Here is a 14,776-nt window from a genome sequence, read left to right as displayed (position 1 = left end):
CCACGATGCTATCGAACTGAAGAAAGTCGTGCTGGCCGAAAAATGTCACACCGAAATATCAAATGCAGTGACACGTTGTCCTCGATGGTGAGTGTTCATTGGAGGTGAGGGTATCATCTGGAGTGCCCCAAAAAACTGTGGTAGGTCCGCTGTTGTTTTCTATCTACATAAGTGATCTTTTGGATAGGGTGGATAGCAATGTGCAGCTGTTTGCTGATGATGCTGTGGTGTACGGGAAGGTGTCGTCGTTGAGTGACTGTAGGAGGATACAAGATTACTTGGACAGGATTTGTGATTGGTGTAAAGAATGGCAGCTAACTCTAAATATAGATAAATGTAAATTAATGCAGATGAATAGGAAAAAGAATCCGGTAATGTTTGAATACTCCATTAGTAGTGTACCGCTTGACACAGTCACGTCGATTAAATACTTGGGCGTAACATTGCAGAGCGATATGAAGTGGGACAAGCATGTAATGGCAGTTGTGGGGAAGGCGAAGAGTCGTCTTTGGTTCATTGGTAGAATTTTGAGAAGATGCGGTTCATCTGTAAAGGAGACCTTTTATAAATCACTAATACGACCTGTTCTTGAGTACTGCTCAAGTGTTTGGGATCCCTATCAGGTCGGATTGAGGGAGGACATAGAAGCAATTCAGAGGTGGGCTGCTAGATTTGTTACTGGTAGGTTTGATTATCACGCGAGTGTTACGGAAATGCTTCAGGAACTCGGGTGTGAGTCTCTAGAGGAAAGGAGGCGTTCTTTTCGTGAATCGCTACTGAGGAAATTTAGAGAACCAGCATTTGAGGCTGACTGCAGTACAGTTTTACTGCCGCCAACTTATATTTCGCGGAAAGACCCCAAAGATAAAATAAGAGAGATTAGGGCTCGTACAGAGGCATATAGGCAGTCATTTTTCCCTCGTTCTGTCTGGGGGTGGAACAGGGAGAGAAGATACTAGTTGTGGTACGAGGTACCCTCCGCCACGAACCCTATGGTGGATTACGGAGCATGTATGTAGATGTAGATGTAGCTGTAGACGCTGTACCTACTATTTCCGGGAAGGAACGAGCAAAGCCGATACCGGACGACGCCCTGTTCCACAGGTTATTACCACAATGGCATGTTCCCTAATGGAGGAATAATGCTTGACCGTGATTGTGTATGCTAATGGAAGTTAATCGAACGACATTTCGTCATCTAAAAGTTTAAGATTTGAAAGGAAGCAACAGTCATTTTCACCGGAATGGAACCTATGATACTAGAGTCGGAAAGTAAATCTGTGCTCGTGGAAATCAAAGACTGTGGCCAGCGTAATTATGCAAAGTAATTACAAGTAAATATACCGCTAACAGAATAAACTAAGAACTGTATTAAACTTTACTTAAATGAGCATTTGGTTTGGTAAACTGAACACAAAAACAACAGCACACACTTGAAAGTATTAGGAGAATGACTATTCAAGAACATAGCTACTACACTCCTGGAAATTGAAATAAGAACACCGTGAATTCATTGTCCCAGGAAGGGGAAACTTTATTGACACATTCCTGGGGTCAGATACATCACATGATCACACTGACAGAACCACAGGCACATAGACACAGGCAACAGAGCATGCACAATGTCGGCACTAGTACAGTGTATATCCACCTTTCGCAGCAATGCAGGCTGCTATTCTCCCATGGAGACGATCGTAGAGATGCAGGATGTAGTCCTGTGGAACGGCTTGCCATGCCATTTCCACCTGGCGCCTCAGTTGGACCAGCGTTCGTGCTGGACGTGCAGACCGCGTGAGACGACGGTTCATCCAGTCCCAAACATGCTCAATGGGGGACAGATCCGGAGATCTTGCTGGCCAGGGTAGTTGACTTACACCTTCTAGAGCACGTTGGGTGGCACGGGATACATGCGGACGTGCATTGTCCTGTTGGAACAGCAAGTTCCCTTGCCGGTCTAGGAATGGTAGAACGATGGGTTCGATGACGGTTTGGATGTACCGTGCACTATTCAGTGTCCCCTCGACGATCACCAGTGGTGTACGGCCAGTGTAGGAGATTGCTCCCCACACCATGATGCCGGGTGTTGGCCCTGTGTGCCTCGGTCGTATGCAGTCCTGATTGTGGCGTTCACCTGCACGGCGCCAAACACGCATACGACCATCATTGGCACCAAGGCAGAAGCGACTCTCATCGCTGAAGACGACACGTCTCCATTCGTCCCTCCATTCACGCCTGTCGCGACACCACTGGAGGCGGGCTGCACGATGTTGGGGCGTGAGCGGAAGACGGCCTAACGGTGTGCGGGACCGTAGCCCAGCTTCATGGAGACGGTTGCGAATGGTCCTCGCCGATACCCCAGTAGCAACAGTGTCCCTAATTTGCTGGGAAGTGGCGGTGCGGTCCCCTACGGCACTGCGCAGGATCCTACGGTCTTGGCGTGCATCCGTGCGTCGCTGCGGTCCGGTCCCAGGTCGACGGGCACGTGCACCTTCCGCCGACCACTGGCGACAACGTCGATGTACTGTGGAGACCTCACGCCCCACGTGTTGAGCAATTCGGCGGTACGTCCACCCGGCCTCCCGCATGCCCACTATACGCCCTCGCTCAAAGTCCGTCAACTGCACATACGGTTCACGTCCACGCTGTCGCGGCATGCTACCAGTGTTAAAGACTGCGATGGAGCTCCGTATGCCACGGCAAACTGGCTGACACTGACGGCGGCGGTGCACAAATGCTGCGCACCTAGCGCCATTCGACGGCCAACACCGCGGTTCCTGGTGTGTCCGCTGTGCCGTGCGTGTGATCATTGCTTGTACAGCCCTCTCGCAGTGTCCGGAGCAAGTATGGTGGGTCTGACACACCGGTGTCAATGTGTTCTTTTTTCCCTTTCCAGGAGTGTATATGGTCTTAAGTTTAGTGGCAAAAAACTATTCCACACTAACATATACTGTCTACTTTAGAGTGTAAAGAACAATTGCAATGCGTCACTCAACATGTGCAAAATGCAAATAATTTGTGCATAGGGAATCGTATTGTATGTTAACCGGGGACCTAGAAACGACGGAGAGGCTCCGTCCCCGCCACAGCCGCAGTGGTCCACAATCCCACGCCCCACAACGAACCCAGGGTTACTGTGCGGTTCGGCCCCCCCCCCCCCCCCCCCTCCACAGGGAACGTACCACACCAGACGAGTGTAACCCCTATCTTTGCGTGGTAGAGTAATGGTGGTGTACGCGTACGTGGAGAAATTGTTTGCGCAGCAATCGCCGACATAGTGTAACTGAGGTGGAATAAGGGGAACCAGCCCGCATTCGCCGACGCAGATGGAAAACCGCCTAAAAACCATCCACAGACTGGCCGGTTCACAGGACCTCGACACAAATCCGCCGGGCGGATTCGTGCCGGGGACCAGGCGCTCCTTCCCGCCCGGAAAGCCGTGCGTTAGACCGCACGGCCAACCGGGCGGGCTGCATAGGGTAATTTTTATACATCAACGCCGAAAGACTGTAATTTTAATATAGTTACCATGATTCTACCAAGTGAGTTATCACGTTGGTTTATTCATTTTGGTCGACGTCTGAAGGTACAGGTTTGAAATCTCAGTCTCTGAGTTATCAAATTTATGTTTCTGTTGTTTCTCTAACTCTCTTCAGTTATAAGGCTGGCACGGTTCTACACCGATGTCCAGTTGAACTTGTACATCTTACCCTATGGGTTTCGGTGTATATGACACGTTAAACGTTCATTTTCCCTCCTTCCTTACTAGGCATAACTCACTATGTAAAGCACTGGCAAGCATCACAGTCCACCATGAAATACACTTACAGTAGTTGCAGATCTTGACATTACACGGTTCACAAATGTTAACAGGTTCCTTGGGCTTAAACTGATTGCTCATTAAGTTAATCTAAAATGGCTTTATGTGTTCATTTTTTATGGTCCCTTTCTTCACTTAAAAAGATTATTTTTCGTCTATGTATTGGAATATGTGGTGATTTCGTAATATATGTAAGGTAAAAGCAAAAGATATCATTTCTGTACTTTGTAATATTAAGAAAGCTGGTGGTAATTCACTTATGATCAAAACTACGAACACATACTGTTGTTTTCCATCAACCACATCGGTACAAGATACCATAGCAGTAGAGAAATATGTGGATGAAAGGGAGATCCAGCTTAGGTCAGTGGAATGTGAGATAAAGAAGGCCAAAGGGACGAAGTCAGTCTGGATAACGGCCGTCTACGAAGCGGTGCAGACTGCCTATCTCTGCCGCGCCTTGATTTTGCACCTGACAGTGCTATGTAGTTGCTGTCCTGTAAATTCCGGCTCCTGATGATGGTGGCTGAGGCATCGTCCTGTACCATTCCGAATATTTCCGTTAGGGGCAAGTATAGAAACCGTTATAATTTAACTCCTGCCTGTTGCACCACTGTCTTCTAGTATTACTTTGCCTCAACAGAGCTAAAACATGTGGTGGAAATTTGAGTTCTGAATGGGTCCACTTTGAGCAAAACATAATTTCTTTTCTTTTCCGCAATTACACACATACGTTTCGTTGAAGTTTCAGCATCATCGGTAGGCGTCTGTTTTCTTCCTGGTAGACAGAAAAGATTCTCTTTACTACTTGTACACATATAAATTTGTGTTTTCAAGAAAATATTTACAAACTTAAAACACGAAATCTGTACATATATATACCTTGTTCCCACATGCTGTGGTTTTCCTGTTTCTTTTAATGTTTCGCGCTGTACTTGCTTACATTTCACAGTTTTTCACCTGCAGCCAAATAAAGCTTACTATAGAGATAATGTGAAACTATATGGTTCAAGAGACGTTGTCAAACCACATACATCTACAATGTATATATGCAGACTGAAGTGACAAGTGAAAATGCTGTTTGAGTTGAGGGGGTGTACAAAGTGGGCTGAGGCGTGGGTGGGAATTTGGCTTTAGGAGGGAGGCATGACATGGTAATCTGTACAGTTGTGCAAGTTCGTTGAGCTAGGGTGGTGTAGTGGTTATTGCACCTCCCTAATGAGCAAGAGACTCTGGGTCGAGTCCCGTGTGTGTGTGTGTGGGGCGGGGGAGGGGGAGGGGTCAATGAGTGAACGTGTATGGGTGGGTTGGTGGTTGGGTGTGTTCATGGGTCGGTTTTGTCCGATAGTTTTATGAGGGCAGAGAACAGAGTTCCGTTGCAGAGAGTTGTGTATTCACTTGTTATTCGCTTTCTTTCGACTACAGCTGTTTGTATGTAGTGTTGTTGTTTAGTTGTTGTGGGGGGCTGTTGCTGTATATGACACTTTTCAAGTTGATGTTGATGCCTGCTGGGTTGCGTTTCATATCCATAAGGTGTTCAGCAAATGTAGAATAACAGCTGTTACTTTTTAATGCTCTTCTGTATCTGTAAAAACAGCGTAATTCTGTTTCTGCATCAATTTGCGACTTGTTATGCAGCAGTAGCCGTACTGGTGGTCAACAGCAAACAGCAAAGAGGTAGAACAGGAGATCGCAAGAGCTGGGGAAGCCCTTCTGTCCGAAGAGTGACGTATCACAATCGAGACGATAGTGGAAAAAGTGAAAGTCGTTCATGGAACCGTTTCCAACATATTTTGAGCATGACAAAGGTTCTGCCCCTTTGGTTCCGCAACTGCACAGATCCATTCAAAATGCCTGCCAATCGGACACGGCAATGGATATTTCGCAACTGTGTCACGCTAATCCCGGTTACTTTTTTGGCCGCACAATCATCATGGACGTGTGCTTCTTGTATTACAATGACCCAGAGGCAAAGGGGCATAGCAAACAGTGGGTGCTTGTACCTCCAGCATAGCCCGAAAGATGAACAGCCAAACATCTGGAGAGGTATGTGATGCTGAGAGTTTTTGGTACTACCATAGAGTTGTGTTACAACAATATAATCGGAAGGTGCAAACCGCCACAGGACTACACCATTGAAAATTTACGGGAGACTGTTAAGAGAAGTGTCGCAGGAAGCTGTCCAAACGAATACTTTTGCTCCACGACAGCAACCCAGATTTTCCTGTACAACCCAGATTTTCCTGTACAGCATACAGTCATACATGTTGCTTCTTTGCGACATTAAATTTTTCCTCACGCTCCCGTATTCTTCTGACGTGGCACCCAGTAAGTTGTTCCTCTTTCCTCGTGTTAACTCTTTGATGCACAGATTTTATGTTTAATTAATTTTTTAATAAAACATGCATTTTCTATGTCTGGTGGGGTTGCTAATAAAGGAAAACATGAATTAAAATTTTTTATTGTATTGATTTTGGTTTTAGATGGTGGTATATATAATATACCACCATGCCACTTAGGGCCGTACCTAAAGTTTTTGAGATATCTTGGTTTGTGCTTGTAACTCACCTTTAAATTCTACTCTAAGCAGTAATAATTAGTATAATTAATGTAAAATAATTTTATTTCTGGCAATTGGTCATTTACAATACAAAATCAAATTACAAACCTTACAAATAAAATATGTTTCTTATTCCTTTTTGTGAAAATCTTGAAAGCACCTTTTTGTTTTGCTAAGGCACAAAGGCACTTTGCATTCAGCGCACATCCAGAAAGTGCGCACTTGCTTCTTTTTTGTACTGCATTTCGCACAACGTCTGGCGGTAGTACGCTCTGGCTGGTGGGATGAATTGTCGAGACGCTGGCGTGAGGAAACATATGGCTTGTTTTTCTTTACGTGGACTTGACTCTCATGAAGTCTAGATGGCCTCAATGGTGTTTTCTGGGTTACTAAGCTTTGCAGGATACTCATCCTGAAGACTTTGGCAGTCATTTTTTCTCTATCGCCTAGTTCCTTCCAAATTATATAGCTGTTGACGATACTGACATCAAGCAGGTGAAAGAATATTCGGTGCCACCACTTTTTACTTCTCCGGCTTATTTCATATGATTTTTTCAGTTGGTCGAACTTGTCGACATTGTTCATGTGTGCATTGTAATCCATCACTGCTTGAGGACAAGGTAGCTCTATGCGTGAACCATCTCTTTCACGGCGAGTCACTGTAGTAACTTCAGGACTGTGAAAATTTGAAAGGAGATGAACAGCTCTCTTATCTTTCCACTTCAAGTAGAGGATGCCACAGTTGCTGACCCTCCAGTCAAATTCACCTCTGCTTAATTCTTTGTCTGTTTTTAATTTGGGTAAATGTTTCCTTGTTGGTTGAACTGTCCCACAGGCATATATGTTTCTCTGCTGTAAACCAGCCAACAAGTTATAGCTATTGAAATAGTTGTCGAAATAAAGATAATGGCCTTTATTTACGAGTTCAGAGGACAAACTCAGCACTACATGCTCCCCAAGGCCTGTTTGCACTGTGTCACCTACTTTTCCGGTGTAAATATCAAATTTCAAGTTGTAAGAGGTCTTGTCACACAGCATCCACACTTTGTAACCACGCTTTATGGGTTTATCTCTCATGTATTGTTTCATACTGTTGCGGCCTTTGAATTTGATCATTGACTCATCAATTGCTAGGTGTTTGCTGGGTTGGTAACACTTGGAAAAAGATTCAGATAGTATCTTGATCACTGGTCGCAGCTTGTACAGTTTGTCATAACCTGGGTGTCCTTTTTCTGGATGCAATGTGTTATCATTCAGATGAATGTTCCTCAGTAACCATCCAAACCGATTTACTGCCATCAGAGATGCAATATAACGATCATGAAGTTCTGGGGCACTAGACCAGTAGTCTCTGTATGCTGGCATACGCTTTATACCCATCAAAATGTTGATTCCCAGGAAAGTTCGTATTTCATTGTCAGTTGTTGGAGTGAAAGACTTGCCAGATTGCGTCGCATATAAATTTGTTTGGAAAACGATTAGCTCAACTAGCTCTTTTGGAAATATTTTTTCGAATATATCGATAGGTTCTGGATCATCAATGTCCCTAATAAAAGCACTTGGTCCTGATTCACTGTCGAACTGCATTCCTGAGGTAGCATTGAATTGTTGTCCCCAAGTTGGCGCTGTGTCAGCAGCGCGTTTTGGCGGAGTGGACTCACTTTCTTCCTCGCTCTCTGAAACTTCGCCTTCAGACGACACAATAGCCTCCGCAACAATGCTTGCTTCATAATCAGATTCGTCATCTGTGGTGTCAACAGTGGAATCCTCGTCTGATGGAATTTCACACAATAATCGTTCGATTTCTTCATCTCGTAAGCCTCTTCTTGACATTTTCATTTTCAAACAACAGCCTGAATCCAAGTAAAGAATACGTAAGCAAAACAAAATGGAGAAAGAGCTAAAATAAGTCACAACACAATTAAAAACTAAACTTTGTAGCGGAGGATTTCGAATTTTATACTAGGAAACGAAATGCAATAGAATACTGCTACATGCACGGTGGTACAAATAATATACCACCAAAATAAATTGTATATAAATAACGGAAGATTGTGCATATGAATGTATACATGGGTTCATACCGTAGCTGTGACGTCCAAGATATGGAAAAAACACAGGCGCAACAAGAAATTCGTTATAAACCACTATTCACACGCAAAAACCATGCACAACTCAGCACGCAGCTTTCACAGTTGTAATCTATGCAATTCTTGGCGGGAACTGATTCCTTATAGGCAGTGAGTGCCATCTGTCTGATAAGTAGAGAACTAGGTGAGCATATTAGAGTGGTGGTCGTGCAGTTAAACCACTGTGCAAAGAGCCAAGAAAATTTTCAAAAGGTGGTATACTATGTATACCACCGTGCTCCAAAGAGTTAAGGAACCATTGCTCGACAGCAAAAATACAGACTTCTGCGTCCAAGATCTTGGCGAAATCACTCATCGTTTGGGACAAATGTGTCGCATTGAAGGATGAATATGTAGAGCAATATTGACATCATCACCCAGTTTTATGTTCTCTGATTTTTTTCGAAGAGGTGCTTCAAACTTTACGACTGTTCCTCGTAATTAGAGAAAAAGTCTACTTTTGGGGCCATGATCTGTAAAATACCTCTGTGTACACACCTGAAAACGTCGTTTTACTTATCTTGCATTCAGAGCTGGTCACCAAGGGGACTAATGTTTGTTTACATATCTATCGGTCCACAGTTGTGGGTAAAGGGAGGGAAGGGACTGAAAAAAAAATGGCTCTGAGCACTATGGGACTTAACATCTGTGGTCATCAGTACCCCAGAACTTAGAACTACTTAAACCTAACTAACCTAAGGACATCACAAACATCCATGCCCGAGGCAGGATTCGAACCTGCGACCGTAGCAGTCGCGCGGTTCCGGACTGAAGCGCCTAGAACCGCTTGGCCACCGCGGCCGGCGGGGAGGGACTGTAAGTACGCATATAGTTTTCCTCCTGCAGAATACTGTTTGATTCTTTTTTTTCCAATGAGCACTCTCAGAAAGTTTTCTTTATGTATAATGTTGTGCAGCCTCCAAGAGCCTATGGGTAATTTGCGTCGCGCTGTACCAGTTCTATATAGATGACGTCAAATGCCATATCAATTACAGAAATTAGTGATGAAAAAGTTTTGATATTCTTAAGAGAGTCATCGCGTAAGTTGAAATCTGAAACTCTGAACTTTTATAATTCTGCTGACTTATTATGAAATGTCTAAATGTCTAATAGCTGTAAATCTATCCTTCGGCTGAAAAGTGACAGACAGTGCCACGAAGCTATTGCTGTACATTGCCTACAAAACGGAGCATACATTAAAGCAAAGTGTTGACGGGCCAGAACAAAATGAACGACGCTTTCAACAACTACTGCAGAAAAATGTTATTGGACCATATAGCTGAAAACTATAACAAATTTTGGCCGTGTAGTAAGATTACATAGGAGAATTAATGAAGTTTTTTGTCAGGATGAAGCCTAATAATGAATCAGAAGATAAGAATGCGGGTAAGCTACCAAGAACAACATACTGATCGAAACAACAGACACGAAGTCGACACCATAGCAGTACAGGTTTATATGCCAACTAGCTCTACAGACGAAGAAGAAAATGGAAGAATGTACGATGAAGTACAGAAAGCTATTCACATAGTTAATGGAAACTAAACTTTATTCGAATTTGGTGCCTGGAATTCGACAGCGTGAAATAGAAGAGATAGGAAAATAGTAGAAGAACATGGAGTGGGACCAAGGACTGAAAGAGGAAGTCTCCTAGAAGAATTTCGCACAGGTCATAATTAATCATCACTAACACATCTTATAAGAATGGAAAAAGAAGACTTTCTATTTGGAAGTGACCTGAGGGCACTGGAACGTTTGAGATTGATTATAGAATGGTAAGACCGACAGTTAGCAATCAGGATTTAAAATGTAAGGCCTTTACAGGGACAGTTGGGAATTCTGACCATAATTTATTGGTTATAAATTCTAGATTAAAACTGAAAAAGACGTATAAAGATAGTAACTATGTAGACTTTCCTGGCGTATATGAAATTCTTGTCGGTTTTCCAGCCGGATCAAACTGTCATCGGAGCACAATTTTCAGCAGTCAACCTGGCCGCCATCATCAGTTGATGGCAGCTAGGTGGACCGATGAAATATTGTGCTCAGATGACAGTTTGATCTGGCTGGAAACCCGACAAGAATTTGATATGAACATAGTAAATTAAGGAGACAGGGCATGAATTAATTCCAGGAACCAGAGTATGTTCGAAATTTCAAAGGGTGCACAAGGCAAAGTTGTAAAGAAGCAGGGAAAAGGAATACAGTATGAGACGAATGGCTAGCTTACAAATGAAATCGTGAATACTGCAGAGGATCACATAGGTAAACATCCAGGGTATAGTAGAAATCCTTGGATAACACGGGAGGCATTTAACTGAATGAATAAAAGGTGAAAAATAGAAAGTTGGAGCAAATTAAGCTGAATACAGACGTCTGAAAAATGAGATTGACAGAAATTTCAAAGCTACTAAGGAGGAATGACTATAAGAAAAATGCAAGGACGTAGAAGCGTACATCTACATCTACATATATGCTCCGCTATCCACAAAGCGGTGTGTGGCGGAGGGCACTATTCGCGCCAAAGTCATATTCCCCCCCCCCCCCCCCCCCCCCCCCCGTTCCACTCGCGATCCCGCGCGAGGGAAAAACGACTGTGTGAACGCCTCAGTACGAGCCCTAATTTCCCTTATCTTTGAATGGTGATCATTGCGCGATTTGAAAGTTGGTGGTAATAATATATGCTCTACATTCTCGGCGAAGATCGGATTTTGGAATTTAGTGAGCTGCCCCTTCCGTTTAGCGCGTCGTCTATCTGCAAGTGTGCCCCACTTCACACGTCCTATGAGATTTGTAACGCTCTCACGATGGATAAATGTACACGTCACGATTCTCGCCGGTCTTCTGTGGACCTTCCCAATCTCTTGAATCAGACCCAACTGGTAAGGGTCCCACACAGACGAACAATACTCTAAGACTGGACGAACTAAAGTATTGTAAGCAATTTCCTTCGTTGAAGGACTGCATCGCTTCAGGATTCTACCAATAAACCGCAATCTAGAGATCGCCTTACTCGTTACTTGCGTAATCTGATCGTTCCATTTGAGATCATTTCGAATAGTCACACCCACATACTTGACGGATGTTACCGCTTCCAAAGACTGGTTATTTATTTTGTACTCGTACATTAATGGAGATTTTCGCTTTGCTATACGGAGTAGGTTACACTTACTAATATTGAGAGATAATTGCCAGTCATTGCACCACGCATTTATTTTCTGCAAATCGTCACTGATTTGTTCACAAATTTCGTGTGATACTACTTTCCTGTAGACTACAGCATCATCGGCAAATAGTCTAATGCCGCTGTCGATACTACCAACTAGATCGTTTATGTAAATCGCAAAAAGCGGACCTACTACGCTACCCTGGGGCTCACCTGATGTTACGCTTGTTTCTGTTGAAGTCTCCCCATTCAGGACGATATACTGCTCTCTGTCAGTTAGAAAACTTTCTATCCAACCGCATATGTCATCGGATAGACCGTAAGCGCTCACTTTTTGGAGCGAGCGACAGTGCGGAACTGAGTCGAACGCCTTTCGAAAATCGAGGAATATGGCATCAACCTGAGAGCCGGTATCTAGAGCCTGTTGTATATCATGCACAAAGAGGGCCAGCTTTGTCTCGCATTACCACTGTTTCCTAAAACCGAGCTGGTTTTTGCAGATGAGCTTCTCCGAGTACAGGAAGGTCATTATATCTGAACACAAAATGTTTTCAATGATTCTACAACAAACCGATGTCAGTGAAATTGGCCGGTGATTATGTGCATCCAATTTTCTACCCTTTTTATAGATTGCTATGACCTGGACCTTCTTCCAGTCTTGTGGAACTTTCCGCTGTTCCAATGATCTCTGATAGATGATGGATAAGAATGGTACTTTATTTGTAGCATAGTCAAATTTTTGGAGTCATTTTTAGAATCTGCAGATAAAATATTGCTTTCAAATTCGGTAAAAGAAAATCTCGTTGACCTTTTGGAAGCTGATTTCATTTCGCATAATTTCTGTTTGTCACCGGGGCAAAGACTACGTTTAAAACGACTGTGCAAAATTCTCTGCTTTCTCAGCAACTTCCTAATATGTTTGTTGAACCAAGGTGGAACCTTTCCCTCCCGTCTATTCCTGCTAGGCACATATTCCTCTAGTACGTGGTGGACAGTTCCATTAAATTCCGACCGAAGATGCTCAATATCTTTGTGTCCCGCGGTGAATGTTTGGAGTTGGTTATGAAGACATTCATTAACGACACTTTTGTTTGCTTTTCCAAACAAGAAACCTCTACGCTGTTCCTTTGGTTTTTTTGCAACTTCGAGTGACGTAGAAGCAACAACGACATTATGGTCCTTAATACCTTCTTCTAGATTAACTTCCTCCGGTCTGTTTGTCCACAGGTCTGTTTGTCACTAAGATGCCTAATATGTTCCCATCTCGAGTTTTCTAACCAATTGCTCAAGGTTATATGATGAGAGCGCTCCTATAATAAGTTCACACGAATCTTTGCTTCTGTCCTCTGTGATAAACGTGTAATTTTCTCAGTCAATGGACGCCAGATTAAAGTCTCCACCTATAATTAATGGATAATTTGGATATATATTTACTATGTACTCAAGACCTTCCTTGAAACATTCTGCGACGAGTGTTGCGTATGCTGGTGGTCTATAAACACATCCTAATACAATGGTCACTCCTTGTCTGATTGACCGTTTTATCCAGACTATTTCACAGTCCGACCCAGTATCGATCTCAACTGCATTTAAACAGCTTTTAACTGCAATGAATACACCACTTCTCATAGCATCAACCCTATCCTTCCTAAACACTGTCCAATCCGAGTTCAAAATTTCACTGTTATTTATGTCTGGTTTCAACCAGCTTTCGGTACGTAATACAATATTGGCGTTACTACCGTTTATTTCGGAGAGTAACTCGGGGATCTAACTGCAGAAACTTCGACAATTTACTAACATGATATTTAGCATATTTAAATCCTTTGGAATGACCTGTTTAGGCGAACTACCAATTTTTACAGTCGGCACACCCACATCATTGTCATGAACTGGTAATTTTGCAGACCAACAGTTTGTTTCCCGTGGGAAGGAACCTAATCTGAAAAACCCAGCGGTTCTAGTCGCAACAGTCTGGAACCGCTTGGCTTCCACTCCTCGGGAGATGGAGGCCGTCTTCGCCAGTTTAGCTAGCCGCCGAAAGGACCCAAGGATTTCCTCGGAACCCGGACGACTGGCATCGTTGGTGTCGACATGTGCACTCCACAAGTACTGTGCTACCCATGTATCTGCTTCCTGCGTGCAGTACACTCCTGGTCTATCGAGGGGCGTCCTACAACCTTCCATCCCAAAGCGTAGTTCGAGGGATCTTCAACCATTTTCGTCACAGAGTCGACGTAGCCTCTGGTTCAGATTCTCCACTGCACTCCAAACCAGAGGACCACGGTCCACCCTGGGTACAATGCTGCAAATTGTCAGCTTGGCTTCCACTCCATGGGAGATGGAGGCCGTCTTCGCCAGTTTAGCTAGCCGTCGAAAGGACCCAAGGATTTCCTCGGAACCCGGACGACTGGCATCGTTGGTGCCGACATGTGCAACAATCTGCAGCTGGCCACATCCTGGATAACGCCCCCCTAGCAAGCACACCAAGTAAACGCTGGGCTTCTTCCCCGCCTTAGCCGCTATGTTCCTGAGGAGCTCCATGACGCGCCTAACATTGGAGCTCCCAATAACTAACTAACCCCTATCCGCACCTTCCTAGCCGGACCTTGTTGAAGGAGCGGCAATTATCCTGGCAGAAGCTGCATTATGATCTGGCTCAGCCCCTCGCCCCCACCATCAGATAGCACACTGGATCTATTAGCAAAGTGTGTGGTATTTGGCAGGAGCCTGCGTCCCCCATGCAGCCTTCGCCTTGAAGCTCGAGACCTCGACTCAGTCCGCCACCCACATTGAGGTGAGAGCGGGCCAGGCGCACCTGACGTCAGCTCAGTGACAGAGCTGTGACATCCCCCCCCTCCCCCCCACCACATCTAGTACGGCAAGAGGCTGCCCCAGACATCCCATCCCCATCACACCTCAAGTTGCCACTCTGGAGCCTGTTGACTGTGGCCAACATAGCTACCAGCTGCGTTTGGACTGTGGCCAACTCCTCCTGCATCCGCACACAACAGACACAGTCCCTATCCATCTAGCTAATATGTGATTTACTATAAGAAACTTAAGGAAACCTACTGCCACTCAAGGTTAACAGCTACACTCTA

Source organism: Schistocerca americana, chromosome X (assembly GCF_021461395.2).
Source record: "Schistocerca americana isolate TAMUIC-IGC-003095 chromosome X, iqSchAmer2.1, whole genome shotgun sequence".
NCBI classification, from domain to species: domain Eukaryota; kingdom Metazoa; phylum Arthropoda; class Insecta; order Orthoptera; family Acrididae; genus Schistocerca; species Schistocerca americana.
The sequence above is the reverse complement of the archived record's forward strand: the minus strand, read 5'-3'. Positions refer to the sequence as shown.